Raw genomic sequence first — 20092 nt, 5'->3', positions numbered from 1 at the left:
TGGCCACAATTTAATTGGAGAATACAAATCAGGAACACTGAAAGCACTCTGTAGAAAGAAGGCTGTGTGTCCCTTAGATCATGACTGTGTCAGGAAAGGAGGGCAGAGAATAGACTCACAATGCAAACTAAAACAGAAACAAAACCACTCTGTCATCAGCTCCAGGGCATTTGAGAGGCAATTCATTCACTAAATTGTGCATTCATTTTTTTAAAAAGTAGCTATTAAGTACCTTTCTAGAAGATACTGTGTTCAGCATTTTGGAAAGATACAAAGGCAAGTGTTTAATTTGGGGGTTGTGCATGCTTTGGATCCTACAGATAATCACTGTTTTATTCATTGTTCGCTGCCACCTCACAGATGAAAAGACTTTCAGGCAGAAAAGGAGTATAAACAAAAATAGATGAAAGAAACTGGGAAACTAATTTCTTTCAATTCCCTCGTGGTAAGGGACTTTTTTTTCCCCCGTTTTCTTTTAGGTGTCAATGTGATGAGAAGTCTCTTGCTAGGTACACATAGTACCAGAGTTGCTATGTCATCTAACCTGCAGTACATCTAGCATTACAACACTAATGCTTCCTTGAAGCTCAGGGGGCTGGTCTTAGATTGATGCCAGGTTCTTCACCAGGAATACTGGGTCACCATTGGGGTATACTAGTCTTCTGCCCAAGACCTTTGGTATCCCAAAAGTTTTTCCAAAGACCAAAAATACGCTTATAAAATGCTTTACTTTCCATGGCTTAAAAAACAAATGAACAAAACCACCTTTCCTTATGGCAGGCATGTTTGAGAATGCAGACAAAAGCAAAGGCACCAACATGTGCTTAGAAACAGCCTGATGGCTAGCGAAAGTTTCTACAAGATAAACAAGAGTTGGGGGCTAGAGAGATGGCTAAGAGGTTAATAGCACTGGCTGCTCTTCCAGAGGACCCAGGTTCAATTCCTAGCACCCACATGACAGTTCACAACTGTCTGTAACTCCAACTCCAGGGGATCTGACACCTTCACATAGACATAAACACAGGCAAAAAAAAAAAAAAAACCCACATTAAATAAGCTCTTTTCTTTCTTTCTTTTTTTTTCTGAGACAGGGTTTCTCTGTGTAACAGTCCTATCTTTCCTGAAACTAGCTCTTGTAGCCCAGGCTGGCCTCAAACTCACAGAGATCCACCTGCCTCTGCCTCCTGAGTGCTGGGATTAAAAGCATGCGTTGCCACTGCCCAGCTAAATAAGTTCATTTTTGAAAAGATAAACAAGAGTTTGCTAATGGGAGGTTGTGAGTTTCCCCCTTGCTGACTCTATACACATACATTCTTCTTGACAAATGTCTTTACTTTCTGGCACAAACGTGTCCAAACCTGAAGGCAAAATTTGTGTTGATACTGTAAGTACTAGCTAATACATGTCGTTAGGGTGTCCTAGGTATACACAGCCAGTGTCCTTGCATGTAACTACTTTATTTTTGTTGACAAGTCTTGGTAAGCCCCCAGAGTGAAGGAATGGAATGGCATTTTCATGGATATCATTTATTCACCTTGCTTGTGTGTGAAGGGTGGGGGCTCGGCCTCAATCCCGCTCTGTCCCTAACTCCGTCCCAATTTAGCTTCTCCGGATTTCCACGTTTCCCACGTCTGAAAACAACAGGTGAGCCTAACATCGGTTCCGACTCAGCAGACGATGCTCCAGCTTTTACATAAACGTCAGGTACGTTTAGCAGATGTCAACAGGGTCAGCCCAGCCCCTCCATACACGGAGGCAGGAGGATTATCTAGCCGACTCTGAGTTCTGCTTTCCGTGGGAGAATGCTTACCTAGCACACAGGAGGTTCTAGATTCAGTGCCCAGCATGGGGAAGACACTATTGATAATGATGCAGATCACACAGAAATGCAAAGAACAAGCAGACATTAACATGTGTGATAGTGCCCGCCAACGGAGATCTGTAAAATAAGGGCTCTGCTACAGGAAGACTGATCATAGGCGTGCCTACAATCCTAATTCAGGCGAACTTTATTCACTTTACAAAATGGTTAGTTGACTTGAAAAATAATTTGGGGATAGTGAATAAACCTGGGTTACACTGAAAACAAAAATTTACTACCCACCCTTCTAGCCCTGGAGATCAAACCCAGGATTTGTGCATAGTAGGCAGCACTCTACCCCGAATCACAGTCCCAGCTCCGAAGCTTTATTTCAATGCACACTTTAAGGAAAAATAATTTCAAGTGGGACTCAGTTGCATTAAACAACAAAAATACTGGAATGCCACAAAGTCCCCAAATTTGGAGTTGGGAATGGCTCTTTAGCATTTTCGTTTGTTTGCTTGTTGGTTTTTCAAGACACGAGTTGCTGTGTAGCCACCCTAGCAGTGCTGAAACTCCTTCTGTAGACCAGACTGGCCTTGAACTCACAGAGGTCCGCCTGCCTCTGCCTCCCAAGTGCTGGGTTAAAGGCACGAGCCACTGCCGCCGCCACCACCACCGCCACCACCCTGCTGAGCATTCTTTCAGTAAAAATTTCAACCCCCCAGATTTTCACATTTTACAAAATGGAGACCTAACAGCCAAATGATATTTTTTAGTTTCGTACTTGTTCGGTACCATACAGGTTATTACCAAAAACTGTGGAAAGAAAAATCAATGGCAGAATGTTTTCTGGAATTTTTTTACCTATTCTTATTTGGAGACCACACCTTCATATTCAGTATGATGAAAAGGTTAATAAATGTTCAGTGCTTAAATGAAGAAATATTAAAAACAAAATTGAGGCTATAATACAGACTCCTGACAGTCAGGGCACATTTTATATTTTTGGTTGTGAGCCTAGCCTTTAACGGCTGAGCCATCTCTCCAGCCCAAGGGCACATTTTAATTATATAAATAGCAGATTTACAAGCACTTAAACAAAACCACTTGAGTTTCTTAATGCTGCTAACTTGTGAATTTTCACTCAATAACATAGTATACCCTGAGATCATTTTCTAAAAATATTTTAGATATATTTTATTTTGTATATAATATTGTGATTTTATAACATGGAAGTATACATTGAAATCTGGCAATAATATATTTTCTGGTACCAAATGCCAGTATCAAACAATATATTAGAACTGGGTGCAGTGGTGTATACCTGTAATCACAGAAGTTGGTAGGCAGAGGCAGGCAGATCTCTGTGAGTTTGAGCTAGCCTGGTAGCTTGGGCTACATAGCAAGTTCCAGACCAGTCAAGGCTGCCTGGTAAGACCCTTCTCCAAAAACAACAACAAAAGAGTACCTTCTCAAGGTGTATGTGTGTGTGTGTGCCGTGCGCGCACGCACGTATGTTAGACGTTTCAGGTATATCTATAGGTGTCACCACTCACATGAAGTTTACATTATTCTTTGCTTGTTGTAAATACTAAATAGCCTCTCTCTGGTTGTTTAGTACAGTGGTTGGAAATTAAATATTAGCACAAGAAGTTTACCCATTTCAAGGCACACAACTTTATTTTGGCAATTAACCCCAATACTGAAGGCGAGAGGGCTCTTTAAAATTAGTGCTTCTAGCAGTTCCCATTGACTCACTTGCTCCCTTCTCTCGGTTAATTTTAACCTTGACCTCCCACAGCTGTATTGCTTTGCTCAGTCAAAAAAAAAAAAAAAAAGAGAGAGAGAGAGAGAGAAACTCCCTGATTCCACCCTTTTTTTTTTTTTTTTTTTTCATCTGATGAAGCAACAGTGGAGAGGAAAAACCAAACCCATTCCTTTAAGAAAGATTCCGCCTCCTCCGCCTCCTCTCTTCTAAGCAAGCGCCTCACGGCAACCGTGGAGTCTCTAAGTCACACACTTTACTACTCAGCATTGGGAGAAGCAGCCGCCGCCGCTGCTCCGCGGCTGCAGTGGGATCCCGTGCAGCACTGCAGAATCCACACCTAGCCAGGGAAGACAGACACACGTCGGCTCGCCTGCACGCAAAGGGGCTGTGGATCGTCTGCAGGTAAGCACATCTCTTAGCCGTTTTGTTCAGGAGCCGTGGGAAAAGGGAATGGTCGTGGAATGCGCTCTTCATCAGCCATGCTTAAAACGTTGTGTGGATCTGTCGTCCTTTGGAGGTGGGCTGGGGTCTACAGCTCTGTCTGGCATACGTCCTGTGTGGTGGAGACTATTACATGATATATGCTCCTACAGTACTTTTTTTTTTTTTGGCTATGTATAAAAAGGCTAACCTTGATACATGCAAAGCATTTTTTTTCTTTTTAAATGAAGAAAACCCAGCCACTCCCAATCTCTCTCAAACACTGCAGATATTTTTAAATGGCAAATAAAATGACAGGCTGAGCGTTTCCTAAATATCGTTTTTTCCTTGAGCCTTAGCAAGACTTCCCCACGATTGTTGAGGAGTACTTAAAATTAATAAGGCATGGTAAGGGATTTTTCTTTCTTTCTTTTTCTTTTTTCTTTTTGGAAAGAAAATGGGTGATACTGGCTGACTAAAATTTCTATAGCTTTAGTCCAGTGGCGAGAGAAAAGGAGGATAAATGAACTGCAGTGTGTGCCAAGAATGGGATTCGTTTGCCACACTTCATATGTGGGCAGAGGAAACTACATTTTAATTAGCACATTTTTAGAGGAAGAGGGCATGAAGATGAGAGGGCTGACGTGAAGTATTTGAGGGGGAAGAGAGTCTGCAGATGAGGAAGGAAATGAAGTGGCCTGTCGCCAGTGCCTTGAAAAGGACGGGAGATAAGGGTGGAGAATGAAGTTTGCTGTGTGTTGGGGTGGGGTTAACCCTAGGGACCAGGAATCACTAGAATGGCGCTGGGAGCAGTGTGCTTGAGGCTGAATTCGTGCAGTGGAGGGCAAGTGTGCAGGAGGGTGGCGGAGGAGAGTGTGTGCCTGGAGGGCTATTTCGAGAATAGATTGGAGTGAGAAACATGTCTGGGAGGCGAGGGTGGCAGCCCAGTGTCACCTGTGGAGGGATCCCCAGCTCTGCAAACGAGTGTTGCAAAGTTTGCCTGGCCTCAGACTAATTTTGAAGGCTGATGGCCGAACCTAGACTTCTCATCTCCCGAGAGGTCAGCTCTCAGAAGGTTTAAGACGCAAGAGGCCAAAGGAGGAGTGCAGACTTTGGGCTGCTCCAGATGAATTAAGGGCCCTTGCCCTGTCCCTCTGTGGAACTGAGTGGAGGCAGGAGACTCCCCCAGACGCCAGTGTGCTGAGGAGAAAATCAAGGCCCCTCCTGCGTGGGGACATGCGGAGGTCCAACCGTGTAGTGCCGCCCCGGCCAACCCCAGCAGCCTCTGTGGGCGTCAGAGGCTCAATCTGAAAGCCGAGGCTCAGGATCGTTGGGTGGGGGAAGCATGTTCGGACTGGGGGAGGCAGATGTTTCCGAGGCGTTACCCTCCCGCTTTCAATCGGGTTTCTGTAGGGGTCGTTTCCCTCTCCGGCAGCGGATCGGAGCTGCACCGAGGCAGGAAGACTTTGCAGAGGCGGCAGGCAGCCGCCCCTCTGCAGGCCCTCGGAGAGCGCATAGGGTCCCCCACCGCACTGAGCTTGTAGCCCTAAGGGGGCCTCGAGGGGCGGGGCCAGGGATCGCACGGGGCACGGGGGCCGTGGCCTGGGAGCGCGAGAGCTTGTTGTGGGCGTGGCCTCCTGGAAGCGGCGCCTGGACGCTCGGGGGCGGAGCTGGGGGAAAGAAGGGCGGAGCCAGGGGCACGCTCGTGAGCTTCGAGGGCCCAGCCTGCACGGGGCGGAGTGAAGGGACCTGGGGCGTGGCCTGTAAGAAGCGAGGCTTGGGCTTTCGGACCCCCTGTGGGGCGGGGCGTGGAAGTGGCGTGCTAGGAGGGTCAAAACTGTAGGGGGGCGGAATCAAGGGCGCTTGGGTGTGGCCTACGGCAGGCGGGGCCAAGGCGCTCGAACCTGTGGGGCGGGGCCTTTGGGGCACTAAGGGGCTTAGAGGGCCGAGCCTCTAGGGGGCGGAGTCACAGGCCCTGTGGAGGCGGGGCCCAGGGGGGCGGGGCCGAGGACGTTCGGGGGTAGTTCGGCTGGTCCCGCCAGAGCGTGAGGCGCCTACCGGTAACGGTCGTCCGGGTGAGGAGCGGGAGGGAGAGGAAAGGGTTTAAATGATCTGTTTTGAAACACTGAGAAGTAGACGCGCCAGCGACCAGGTGTCGCCGCTTCCTGCGTCCGGGGGCTCGGCGTCCAGGTCCCTCTCCACGCCCCCTCCCTTCCCGGCCCTCTCCTCGGGAGCTGAGCGACGCTTAGGAGGAGGCTGCGGCTGACCTGGCGGCCGCTGCAGCCCGGAGGGGCACAAAGCCGGCTGCGCTGCGAGGTAATCCTGCTGGAGCTGGGGTTCGGAGGTCCCGCCGCGCTTGCCACGCGAGGGGACTTCTTGCTGCCGTGTCTGGGGCGGGAAGGCGAGCCCCGCGCGAGCCGAGGGGCGCAGACGTGGGGGCGAGGGGTCGGTGTGCAGCGGTGCGAGCGAGGTCGGGTCTCGGGGTCCGCAGCGTGGGCCACGATTCTCCCCGGTGACCCCCGGCTCCCCCCACGCGAGGGCGTGGGATTGTAGAAGCCTGTTCTGCCTTCTTGCTGACCCGAAGGTACGCGCGGGGACGGTGGGAGGTTCCCGCGCTTGCTGAAGGTGGAAGGAGACGGTGTTGATTTGTTGGGGTTTTTTTTTCCCTCCTGGTTCAAGAAACTTCCGTCACAAGTTGAAATTGTTCAAACACTTTAATCAGCGCGACCCTCCCCAGCACACGTAGTAGGCACGCACGCACACACACACACACACACACACGCTCGCACACACTCACACTTTACCCCTTCAAGCATACATGTTACGTATTCTTTGTGGGGTGACAGCCGAGCTGGCAGCAGGTTTGGTTTCCTGCTGTTTGGGACCCTTCCAACCTCTTTGGAAGTTTGTAATAATTGAGGCAAGGCCACGACAGGTAGTATAAACCAGGCCTCTATTAAAATGGTAAGAATGGCCTCAGGTGAACTTTTTTGTTGCAGAGATTTAATTGCAAGTAGGTGCCCGTTTAAACTGGGAGTGTAAGGAAAACCACTAAATATCCTTGGCACATGTGCTGTTGGAATTGACTTTGCTGGAGTGGTGTGGTATTTAACTCAGCCAAGAGGCTTTGGGCGAGGATTAGGAGCAAGGCTCGGGAAGGTATCGATAAGACTCCGGCTTGGGATGAACTACCTTAACATGTGTGAGCTCTTTATGATGAATTATGAAATTTTATAGTGAGCAAGGAGATTGCCTTTTCTTGGAATGGACTCCCATCTGTAGCGTGCTGAAAATGTACTGATGTGGGTCTTAGGAGATTCTAGGGAGAGGACAGGGTAATGTGTCTTTTTGAAATGACCTGTGTATTTAAGGTATAGGGCTGACGCTTTGATAGAATTGTTTCTTTTCCAACACTTTTGGAAAAAATTTATAGCTAAATCTCATTTGCATTGTCCTTACTTGCATGGTAACTCAGTTTTTCCTAAAGTTGATCAGATTAACTGTACTGAGGAGTAATGTGGGGAGGGCCACTTTTCTACAATTCTTCCACCTCCTTAAAGATAGAGTTCAGCTTCTGCTAACTTAAAATTGGCCAGGACTGTTGGCGTGTTGGCAATAGTTGCTAAGAAAAAAAAAAAAACCCAGCAATTTATTATCTACTTAGAATGTTAAAGATAATTTAAGGAGTTCTTTGGGTACTTGGTTATGAGACTTTAATACAGTGCAGCTTTTTGCATGTATGATATCAGGAAATGTTTGGTAAAGTTTTGGCATATGATATAGATGATCACATGACCCCTGAAAATATTTATTTTGCATGATAAGAGGGTATTTACAGAATGTAAAATTTAGTCACTGATTAAAGATGAATGAGAAAATTACATTGTACTTTACTCTTTCTTACCTTTTTATCAATAATATTTTTCTGGAATGAATGTGAGTTTTGCTCAAGAATGTGCAACAGTTTTTATAGTTTGCTTCACCATCGTGATTGATATATCAAACAGATTAATTATAAATTAGGAGATACCCAAGCTGTGCTTGGAATTATTAAAGAGAGCTGATATGCCCCTTGCTGATAACTTCATGCAGCATAAAATTAGGGAGAAATGCTAAAAGAAATCCATTAGTTAGAAGAAGTGTAGACTGTTCAAAAGACATGCACAAGTTACTGGTCTGTTTCTCACCTTGAACACTTTTTGCCATAATTAATAGTTAGCACTACTTTACATTCCTTTGGGAAAATTAGCCATGTAGAATTTGAATAGGAAATCTTAACATGTCTAACCAACAGTGCTGTCTTTCCTTTTAATGTACGCTTAAGTGAAACTATTCAAGTTCAATTTGACAGTTGCTGAACAATCACAGACTGAGTCACATAACTGAGATTCTAAATGAGCAAGCACTTTAATACTTTATTTCATGTCTCTTACATTAATGTGCTATGGTCTGAACTCAGGGTCCATGCCAAGTATTTATAGTTGGGATTGTTAGGAGGTCTTTGGGTTTTGTCATTGGTTTAATTCCCTTGGCTGAAAGCCAAGACAGTTTGAGATTTACTGTAATGGTTGCCTGTATTAAATCTTCTCTGAAGTACACACGTTAGAATACTCACCCTGACTGATTTGGAAGGAGAAGGTTTGTTATCTGCTAGATGCATATAAAGAGTTCTCAGTTATCTGCAGTTTTGCTTTCCAGAATTTCAGTGACTGCTTGTCAAATATAGTTTTAAAATATTAAATGGAAAATTTCAGAAATGAATAATCATTCATAAAAAACAAGTTTTAATTACTATAACAGTACAGTATATTAGTTATTTTATTCCTGTTGTGTCTAATTTATATATAAAACTTTATCTAAAAATAACCATAGAATACATATACCTGTGATTTTAGATTTTTACTGGGGTCTTGGAATGTATTCCTCTAAAATAAGTAAGATGTGCTGTAATTTCATTTAGAGATGGTAAATTATATGGGGTCTGTGTGTGTCTACTTGGGACTCTATTATTTTCAAGTAAAATTAATGTATTTGCTTATTTTTTCATTCAGTAAATGTTTACTGAGTACCAACAATTAAAAAAATATTAAGCAAAAGAGGTTTGCAGTTTATTTGTTTTTTTTTTGTTTGTTTGTTTGTTTGGTTGGTTTTTTTGTTCTTTTGTTGTTGTTTTTGTTTGTTTTGTTTTGCTTTTGTTTTTTGTTTTTGCTCTTTTAGAGGCAGGGTTTCTCTGTGTAGCCTGTCCTGGAACTAGCTCTTATAGACCAGACTGGCCTCGAACTTACAGAGATCACACCTGCCTCTGCTTCCTGAGTGCTGGGATTAAAGGCGTGTGTGACCATTGTCTAGCACCATGTGTTTTAAAAGAATGTTGGTCTTCATCCTGTCTCGAAAAACCAAAAAAAGAAAAGAATGTTGGTCTTCATAGCTAGACAAGTCTCAAAGTTCAAGATTTAATTAATTGCATCGCTGAAGCACATTTGAATGTTATAAAAATACTATTTAGTCTACCCTAAAGCCTTGGTGTAAGCACAGATAATGATACTCAGAGTCTCTTTTTCCGTCAACTCTTTTGGTTGAATGTCTCAGCAAGAAGAACCCCCTTTGCTCCTTCTAGGACATTGCCTCACTACACTTAGTGAAGAACATCCTAGATGAAGAATTCTTCATCCGTGAAGAATGATTCTGGCTTTCAGAATTGCCTGATGGTCCCTAATGATCATGATCAACAGAAAGTATAAAGTGGACGTACTTTCTTTTTGAGACACAGTCTCATGTAGCTCTGGCTGGCCTCGAATCCACTGTGTAGCTGAGGATGATATTCCTGCCTCTGCCGAGCTAGGGTTAGAGGTACAGGCCACCACACACATTTTTACTTGGTGCTGAGATTCATACCCAAGGGCTTGTACCTATTAGGCATGCACTCCACCGTCTGAGTCCTGTCTCTAGCCCTGATCTTTGATTTTAAAGGGCAGTGCTTGAAAGTTTGCGTCTTGAAAGGGTAACCTAATAGATGAATCTTAACTGTGCTAAAATGAACATGAATAGGCTCAGCATACAGCTTCATACAGAGGCGGGATCTAAAGGACCCACCTCATTACCTTATACTTTCACTCCTTCTTCAAAGTCGGCTTTAGTTAAAGCCTAGCTGGAAGTGTGAAGACTCACTGATAGAAGATGAGCTTTGAAATCTGTGTTTCAGATTCCCCGAAACTGGTCATAAAGATACTGGTATGTAAGAAGCACACTGGCCAACATTTAGGAACGTTACTTCCTCAAGCAAGACTGTAACTTGGATATCAGGTTAAAAGCTTATTGTTTTGAGGGGCAGTGGACATACCTGATATTTCCCATAACCAACTGAAGGTTAAAAAATATATTTGAGAAATGTAGGGCGGTAACATAATATCCTTAAAACCAGCGTCCCAAGTGTGTACATACATGTTTATGTGTTGATAAAATTTATTTTGCTTGTTTTGTATGTGTGTGTGCGCATGTGTGCACACATACTCTGAGGGTTTGGGTGCACTGCAATGTGTGCATGTGGAGATTAGAGATCAACTTTGGCTATCATTTCTCAGAAGTTACCACCTTGCTTTGTTTTTGCTCTGTTTTGTTTGTTTGTTTTGAGACAAATCTCACTGTGTATCCCTGGCTAGAACTCCCGCTGTAGACCAAGCTAGCCTTAAAATCAAAGATTGCCTGCCTTTGTCTCTTAATTGCTGCCATTAAAGGTATGCACTACCATACCTGGCCTCATCATGTTTAGGACTTGAGGCTTGTGCATTAGGTAGAGCTGGCTAGCTAACAAGCCCCAGGCATCAATCTTGCACTACCTTGCCAGCACAGGAATTATAGGCACATACCAATTCTTGGCTTTTTCTTTTTTCTTTTTTAGTGTTTTTAAATTATACATTTTTTTATTTGTATGTACTTGTGTGGTCATGTTTGTTCCATTGAGTACAATGTGGAGGTTGGAAGACAACCGGGTTGTTAATTTTCTCCTTCACCAGAGATCAGTCTCAGGTTGTCAGGCTTGAAGGTAGGTACCTTTACCCACTGAATCATCTGGCTGGGTCCAATACCTGGCTTTTTACATGTGTGCTAAGGATCAAACACAGGTTCTTGTACTTGATGACAAACACTTTACTGAGTGATCTCCTTAGCCTCTAAAATAATTTTAATGCCTACATTATGCATTAAAGGCAAGTAGATATCAGGCAAGCACTGAATTACAAACAGAACTTACTCTGAGTAATATGCATGAACTCATTATTGTTTTAGCCATCTCCTTTAAATTCATTTTGTGATATTTTACTCCCCATACACCAAGAAATGCTGTCCTTATATAAAAATGGAGAGGGCTTCACAGATGCTAGTAGGCGTATTCAGCTCAGCTCTTGAGGCTGGTGGCTGATTGATTACCTGCTATTAGACTGAAATTCCAACAATATAGAAATCAGTCAGGTTGGAGCAGTTCCCTTGACCTTGGGGATTTGGTTTGTGTCTGTAATTGGTCATCAGAGTTAGTGTGGAGTCTTCCACAGTGGCTCCACTCACTCTGTGCAAGGGTGGTGTTTCTTTCTTTACCATACAGTATTCTCAACTTCTGTTCTAAGGGGATGACTGAGTGCCACAGCTGAAAGATGATGGAGAAGACAGGTTTACTTGGTATGTCTAAAGAAATATATTTAGGGTTCCCTACCCCATGGAACTTTGAAAAACACTACTTTTAATCCTTTAGAAATGAGATCCATGACGGTTAGCTCTATGACTCTTCTATTTTCACTGTCATGGAAAAAAAGATTCTACAGGGCCAGTCTGATGATAGCCAAGGAAGTGGTTGGGAAAAGGCAATAGTGGGACCTTAAGTGGAGTTATGATTGGGCACTAGAGCTTGATGAGTGGGACTTCATTACTGCTCATGGTCTGGGGCAGATGGACGATGGAGAGGGAAGGAGATTGGCCATGGCACTGTCAGTCCGTTGCTCGTCTGCCATATACACTGCTCTTTTCTTAAGCGTTGGAGCCACCGGTGTGTTGCCTCTAGCGTGCCTTTTGCTTAGTCAGGGCGGTGTTCTCTCTCCTAGGGAAAGGAAACTTTTTCCCTCAGGTCGGTTCCTATGTAACTGCTGAAAACTAGCTTTAGCCTGGAGATGATACTAGAGTTTCTTCCATGTCCACAATTAATTTGCTTTTTAGATCTCACAGAAGGATCTCTGAAACCAAAAGTGTGAAAACCTCACTCTTCACGTAATAGTTGGGGGCAGTTTTTTGGATGTGTTCACATACCTGCATGTATGCACACATGTTCATATGCACATATGTGTGTATGCATATGGAAGCCAGAAGTCAACTTTGTGTGTCATTCCTCAAGAACTGTCTACCTTGCTTGTTTGTTTGCAGGCAAGGTCTCACAGTAGGAACTAAATGGGCTTTGTCAAATACGCTAGGCTGGCTGACCGACCAGCTAGCCTTGTGAGCCCCAAGGATCTTCATGTTTCCATCTTCAGGACTGGGACTACAAACACACACACACACACACGGGCTTTTCCTGTGGGCACTAGGAATTGAACTCAGATTCTCAGGCTTGTGTGGGAGCCTTGCCTACTGAACCATCTTCCTGCCCCCCCCCCCGAGCCATTTGTTACCAAATGGATGGCCTCTCAAACTTATTAATTTAAAGGATTGTTTCTTCACTATACCTTTACAAGAAAAAGAGAAAAAATTGCCTACTTATAATAATTATCAGCCTACTGGGAGATATCAGTGGGCCATTCAGCGCTACTATAAGATTTGGGTTTTGGGGTACCAGCTGCTAAAATGATGCATTTTCTCATGATATTCTGACCAATCAGCATTTTATTAAAAATAATACAAGTGACAGGATAAAAGACCATTGTCCCCCAGCAGCCATTCTTTATTAAAGTAAAATATCACCAGTGAATGAGAAATTCACATTGCTTTAAACATTTTATTTTTACAAAACTAGATCTGTAACAGTTTTGTATCAAAATGTTTGGTCTATTTAGTTGGATACCAGGCTTATTTTGTTTTCTAAAAAAATGGTTTATTTTAATTTTATGTGCATTGATGTTTTGCCTACATATGTGTCTGTGTGAAGGTATTGGATCCCTTGGAACTGGAGTTAGAGACAATTATGAGTTGCCGTGTGGGCACTAGAAATTGAGCCTGGGTCCTTTGGAAGAGCAGTGAGTGTTCTTAACCATTGTGCTATCTCTTTAGCCCCTAAAGCTGATTTTCAATCAGTGTTTCTTTGTCCTAATAAATATTGATAGTGATAAAATCATAGTTCCCTAAGTACTCTGCAATCATTAGTTACCCTAATGAAAAATGCATCATAGACAAGGACCTAGTCACCAGCCATGTACTATCACCACTATCCCTAAATGCAGTAGGGATGGGGCATTTTATGCCCAAATAAGAAAATCGTACTTGCTTGCCATAGTAAAGGCTCTGAGAAACTGAATACTTAGTAGTCACTTAAGTTAGTGATTGTATATTGCATTTGATGTACATAATAATCTCAATTTCCCTGGGCTCTTTATAGGGCAGGGACTCAAACCCCAAGCTTTACACATGCTAGGAAAACATGCTTGGGCTATTTTAAAGTTTCTGGCTGGGCCCCTTGGTTTGATGAACACATTACAGGAGAAATTTGACTATCAGTGAAGTGCTTTGAAGAAGGAGTTCCTGCTTTGTCTCTGTCATACCTGAATGTCACAGCACATACCTCCCGGAGCTTGTTTAACTTGACCCTGAAGAGAAGAGTGCCATCTACTGAATGGCCAGCACTAAGCTGAGCAGCACCTGAGCTTTTCCTGCAGAACTCAGGCCAGTTTCTGGAAAAAACGAGGCCTGGCCTCATTTGGAGGGTGTGGAAAGCTCTGAGTACCAAGAGGAATTGTTGCCTGCTTTAATTTAATTATGTTCCCCAGCAGGAGGTCTGAACACACAATGAAGAACTAACTCAGCACTTGTCGGAATGCATGGGAAAGAAGAAACCCTAAGAAGTTGTTGGATTGATATTAAAAACAGTCTAGCCATGAAATTAATAAACTAGGTGGTAAACAAAATTATTTTTGAGGTATTTTTATTAGTAGGTCTGGTTATTGACAGCCGCAGCAAATAGTAGCAAAGTTTGTTCTTTATGTTAATGTCTAAGGCAGTGATTCCTACTTGAGTGAACTCACCGATTCCAAGAGGAGTTTTGTTGTTGTTGTTTAGTTTTTTGTTTTTAAGGTATCTTAGCTATCTTCTGGGTTTGGTTTTTTTTTTCCTGTCTTCCTGGAACTAGTAGCAGGAGTGGAGAGAGCTGAAGTTAGAAAAAGCTGTCAAGGTCAGCAGGGCTACCTGGAGCAAACCTGTCCTGGCCAGATGAGAAGGGCACTGACAGCTGCTTTGAAACTGTCACACTGTACCCTGGATTGCTCTGTATTCATTATGTAACTAGTTGTTACTGTAAGAATACCCTCGATTGTTCTATATTCATTATGTAACTAATTAGGGAGCCATTTTTATCAGCCCTTAACAACCGCCAGAATCATGTTAAAGTATTACATTTATCTGAAGTCTAGTAAGGCTTTCATACAAGCTTACAGTCAGGAGTTGTTCAGGGACTCAAAGCTGTCCCTAAACACCATTCTGTGGTGTTCCTAGGTTTACACATGTCCTTGTAGCGACTGCACAGAAGGTTCGAACCAGGAATAGAATATTTCTGTCTTCACTGGAAAAGATTTTCTTTTGAAAGGGTAAACAGATGGGTAAACAGTTGAATTTTCACTAGAATCAGGAAGTATTCATGAAGTAGGTTTTGAAGTGTTCTGTTTTTTTCTGTACTGTTTGTTTGTTTGTTCCTTTTGCTCTTTTCTCTAAGCCAACACAAAGAGTTTGTTTAGCTGTGAAGTAAGTTGTTTCACATGCCCTAGCCACTGTGCCTAAAGCACATGACTTCCTGGGAAGGGAAGGTGAGTTACTTTACAGGTTTCTGCTGGGATTATTTATGGGAAGGAACAGAAAATTAGGGGTTTATTAGTTATCTTTATTTTATGTATCATTTATTTTAATCTTTAGTTGTGTGTGTGTATGAATCTATGTGAATATAGGTGTCTGAGGAGGCCAGAGGCATCAGATCCCCCAGAACTGGAGTTAAAGGCAGATACAGGTCGTTGCCTGATGCGGCTACTGGGAATTGAACTGGGGTCTTCTTCAAGAAGAGTATACTCTCTTAAATGCCAAGCCATCTCTCCAGCCCCACATTTTTCATCCTCCTAAATATTTTTTTAGGTGGTTGTACTTGCAGTAGGACCAAGATAGCTCGTGTCTACAGCACAGTAACATTCACCTGCGTGCAAGTCTGAGACTCTGTGGGGAACCTCAACATCTTGTGCATACCAAGTACACTTTGCACACCATTAAATATGATACACTGTATGTCATCTATAAAGTAATATTTTATTAAATTCATGGAGTCATCCAATTAGGAGATTCATATTGTGTGTAAGTGGTGGCTCAAGCCTGGAAAACCAGGATGTGGAAAGTTGAGATTCAGAAACAGGAGAATTGTGACAGGTTGGACCCTGGTCTACATCTAGAGTTCTGGCTAGACAGGGCTGTACTGCATAGGACTGGTCTCAAAAACAAACAAATGACTTGCTTACTCTTTTGTGCTATTTTTGTTTATTTTCTATAATTTACCCTTAGAAGACATTCTTATTAGTTTAGAAAGTTGGAGATCATTGTCTTGATATAACTAAAGACTTTTTTTAAAAAAAAAAAATGTGTGTGTATTTGTACATGCCCATGTGGTGTCTACAGGTGCCCGAAGAAGGTGTCAGATACTCAGGAGCTGGAGTTACAGACGGTTATGAGCTATCCTATGTGGCAACTGAACCCCGGTCCTCTGCGAGATCAGTTTTCTTGACCACTGAGCCATTTCTCCAGCCCTAACTAAAACCTCTGACATTGTAATTCAGCAACAGTCATGCTGCATGTAACTCAGTCACCACTTTAGAGCTGCTGACTTCCCTTTCGTATGTAAGGGCTGACACTGTACCATATAAGCAGCTAGAAAACTGTAGATTGTGGAAAGCATAACTCCTTGAGATTCTGATTTCTGCTGTTAAAATTAGGAAAAGCAGCTACGGAAACAGTACAAAAGATGTTACTTGGCTCTAGTATGTATTAGATGCTGGATGACAGGCACAGAAAACAGACTCCATAGAAAAGAAAACTTCATAGAGTGTTTAGAAAGGGGGTAAGAATGGACCTAAAAGGAAGTTAGGATTTTACTAGTTAGAAAGACCAGAAGGATTCTGGGGAGAGATTCCTGTCCATGACTTTTTCCTATAGCATGATGGAAATCATTTTTAACTGTACCTTACAATCTCTGTGTAAGGGTTAGGAGGTCACAACACACAGTAGTGCTGGGGACTTTCCTCTCTAGCTGGTGGTCAAATATGGTCGTGTGGTGCTGGTGTAATGAAGATCACGTAGACATTTGTTGAAGGAGCTGTGAAATGCTTTCACAGACCCCACATGAAAATAGCAGCTCAGAGGGGCATTCTTACAAAACAGCTGAGAGTCATATTGCTTAGTAAAGTTGGCATCAGCAGAAGACTTTAGGACTCCTTATTATTTCCAACACTGAATAAGCAGTGTTCCTTTGGGGAAGAGGCATGTATTTTTTTTAAAAAAGAATCTCTATTTATTAACTCTTACTTGTTGACACTAGAGAACTGTTCTGTCTGTGTCTTACTGTTCTTAGGGAGGGTGGATAGATGGATGGAATGAGTTAGTGATATCATGAGATACAGCTATTTAAAAATGTTTGTAGAATAACATCTGGTTTTAGAGTTTAAGTTATCTGTTCCAGAATGTCTCAGTTGTGTCACTTGGACTTGGCCATACTTATAATTTACTACTTGAAAAAGAGTATAACTTTTGGAGGCATATTTGGTGTTCTACATGTTAAAATATGTGAAGGGTTGTGGTACATACTCTAAGGTTCTTGAAAGTGGTATGCTTGTCAACGCAGAGAACACAGATCTCACTAGTTAGTAGTTTTGGTTGCAAGGTAGCGGAGACACCTCTCTATGGGGTGAAGATCATGGAAGTGGGTCGAATAGAAAGCAGACACCATGCAAATCCTTGGCCTCATGTCTCTGTGTCAACTAAGAGGATATCATCGTTTTAGGAGCTTGTCAACTCTGAGAGTCTGGATTTCTCAGGAGCTTTAGCAGCAGCAGATCCTTTCCAATAACATGAGACAGCCAAGAGAGCAACTTTTCCCGAAACACACTGCACAAACACTGGTGTGTTTTTACAGAAATGCTGTTTTCAGCTCCCATCCTGATCGTATTATGCTTACTAGTGTTTTTTCTTGTACGTGTTGCTGTGGCCTCTGTTTAGGTTTTCATTTTTTGACCAGCTTGATGCTTCCTTCCAGTCATTCCTTTATTCATTCAGCAAATATTTATTATGCAGTTAGTAACGTGCTGGCTCTCTTCTAAGTGCTGAAGATTTAGTCAACAGAACAGGCAAACCCTTCTGGTCTAATGGAGTTTGTGTTTGTGGGAACAAACGGAAATGAATGGATGAATACATGTCATGTTGTAGAGAAATGTAGAACAGGGGAGAGAGATAGAACTTTGTGGGGTAAACGTCAGTTTAAATAGGTCAAGCTCTCACTGAGAAGGTGGCACATGAACAGAGATGTGAAGGCAGAGGATGGTGCGTGTGTGGATATGTGAGGAAGAACATTGCAGGCAGAGGGAGCAAGCCCAGAGCCCTCCAGATCCACATAGCTGGCCTGGATGAAACAGAATGAGAGAAGGGGGAAACAGGAAGCCTTGGGATGGCTTTGAGCAGAGATATGACAATCTAACATATTTTTTGTTTTATTTATTTTTTCGAGACAGGGTTTCTTTGCGTAACCTTGGCTGCCCTGGAACTTGCTTTGTAGACCAGGCTGGCCTCAAATCCAGAGACGCCTGCCTCTGCCTCCCGAGTGTTGGGATTAAAGGTGTGCGCCACCACCGCCCGGCTGACTTTTTTTTTCATTTATTTTTGTTGCGCTATACATCTTTCTCTGTTCCCCCTCTTGCTCCTCTCTCCTCTTCTACCCTCTCCTGTGACCCCCATACTCCCAATTTACTCAGGAGACCTTGTCTTTTTCTCCTTCCTATGTAGATTTATGTATGTCTCTCTAAGAGTCCTTTTGTTGTCTGGGTTCTCGGGCTAACATGTATTTTAAAGACGATTTGGCTGTGTTTTGAGAGTAGCCCACAGCGAGCAAGTGTGGCTGCGGGGAGACTGCCAGAGAGGCCGATTCAGTGAACTGGGCGAGGGATTATCAGGTAGAAGGGGCGAGATTGGGTTGGATTCTGGGTGTGTATATATTTTTGTTCATTTTACATACCACCTATAGTTCCCTCTTCTTCCTCTCCTCCCATCTTCCCTCCCCCACAACGATTCTGGGTATATTTTAAAGGTAGCACGAACAAAATTTTAAAACTAGCTTGTGGGGTATAAATGAGAGAGAAGAATCAAGCTTGATCCTGAAGTTTGAAGAAGGAAGGGTGACAACAGGACCCTGATCTGAGAGCGTTCTGGCAGACAGGACTCATTAGCAGTTTGGAAGCTGCTGTGAGTGGAGGTCCCTGCCTAGCTATAGACTGAGTGTAAGTTTGGTTCCCATGTCCTTTTTTTTTTTTTTCTAGAATACATACTCACTGGGTGGTGGTGAGGCAGGTGGATCTCAGTGAGTTCAAGGCCAGCCTGGTCTACAGAGTGAGTTCCAGGACAGCCAGGACTATTCCACCAAGAAACCCTGTCTCAGAAAAACAAAAACAAAACAAAACAAAAAACCAGAATGCATACTCAATCCCTTTAATGACCACAAGAAAAATTTTGCTGTAGTAAGGGCTTGAAATGACACTTAGTACCCAAGGATATCTTTTTGTCTATAAGTAAAATACTTTACTTTTAATTAAAATTAAAAACAAAGAAATCATTGTTATTCTCAATTAAGGATGATTATGATTGCAAATGGAGTAGCCTGGCTGTTTCTCAGTTAACGTGGTTAAAAATAGGAACAGTTATCATTATGACCCAATAGTTCTGATAGCTATACACTCAAAAATGACAAACATGTTTCCACCAAAACAAATGTACAGCAGCGTTCATAGAAGCATTACTCATCATAGCCAAAAAGTGGTAGCGGAGCATACATCTAACAGTTGAGAAACAGATAAGTAAGGGCAGTATATCGCCACAGTAGAACGCTAATTGGTCATAAAATAGAGTGGTGTATGTGTAAGATGGAACACTGTTTATCGTAAGGTAAAATGAAGTAGCGAGACAGACAAACCTATGCAAGAGAAGAAGCAGGCACCGAAAGACATGTGCTCTATGAGTCCACTTCCTCTGGTGCAGAGGAAGGTCAAGGAGTGAGTGTGGTACATGCCAGGCTTCCTTTAGAGTGATGAGGTTTGGAACTATATAGTGGTGAGGGTTGCAATGTCGTGACTGTATTCAGAAGTCACTGAAATAGGCAGTTTGAAAGAACAAACTCAATGCTCCCTGGGTTATACCTCAGTATATAAGAAAGTATCAGGAAAATGTATTGCATGCCTTCATATGCCCATAAAGAACAACTAACAATTGTTGTGAGCCTTATTTCTGAAAAATCACTGCTCTCCCAGGAAAGTGTTGGATGAAACAAAAATTGTCACATCCAACCTGGTTTTGCTTATTTTGCTTAAAGAAGTTAAGTTCATTCAAATAGAAATCAAGAGGTGTTCTTGGGAAGTCATGAGTGAATCTCTTTAATGCCTGTTTTCTAGGGATGAGCTAGTTGAGCAGTAGCAGGCTCTATGGTTATCAGTTCTGTGGGTTTCGGGGAGCAGAGCCAGCTTATAAATAAGTTTGTGAGGTCTTAAATCGATAAAGATGATTTATGTTTTCCATGCCTTTAATTAAAGAATATGGAGCACTCAATTTGCAATATTTCTGGCAAGCCCAAGATGATATTTAGCTACTGAAAAATTTCACCATTGAAGATTTACCTGTTTAGAAAG

The 20092-nt window shown here is 42.9% G+C and overlaps 1 protein-coding gene across 4 annotated transcripts in view; it reads left to right on the top strand.

Annotated features, from left to right (window-relative positions):
* Positions 1-3758: 3758 nt before the first annotated feature.
* Positions 3759-20092, top strand: part of Add3 (adducin 3) — a 107377-nt gene continuing 91043 nt past the window's right edge. For 2 of the 4 annotated variants that reach the window (XM_057777403.1, XM_057777400.1), the window contains exon 1: positions 3759-3974. The gene's annotated coding sequence lies outside the window, so the exon portion shown is untranslated. Of the gene's footprint in view, positions 3975-6049; positions 6309-20092 lie in introns of those variants that run through there. The other 2 variants (XM_057777404.1, XM_057777401.1) reach the window with 2 other exon arrangements.

Source organism: Chionomys nivalis, chromosome 8, assembly GCF_950005125.1.
Source record: "Chionomys nivalis chromosome 8, mChiNiv1.1, whole genome shotgun sequence".
Lineage (NCBI taxonomy): Eukaryota > Metazoa > Chordata > Mammalia > Rodentia > Cricetidae > Chionomys > Chionomys nivalis.
This window is presented reverse-complemented; position numbering and strand designations above follow the sequence as displayed.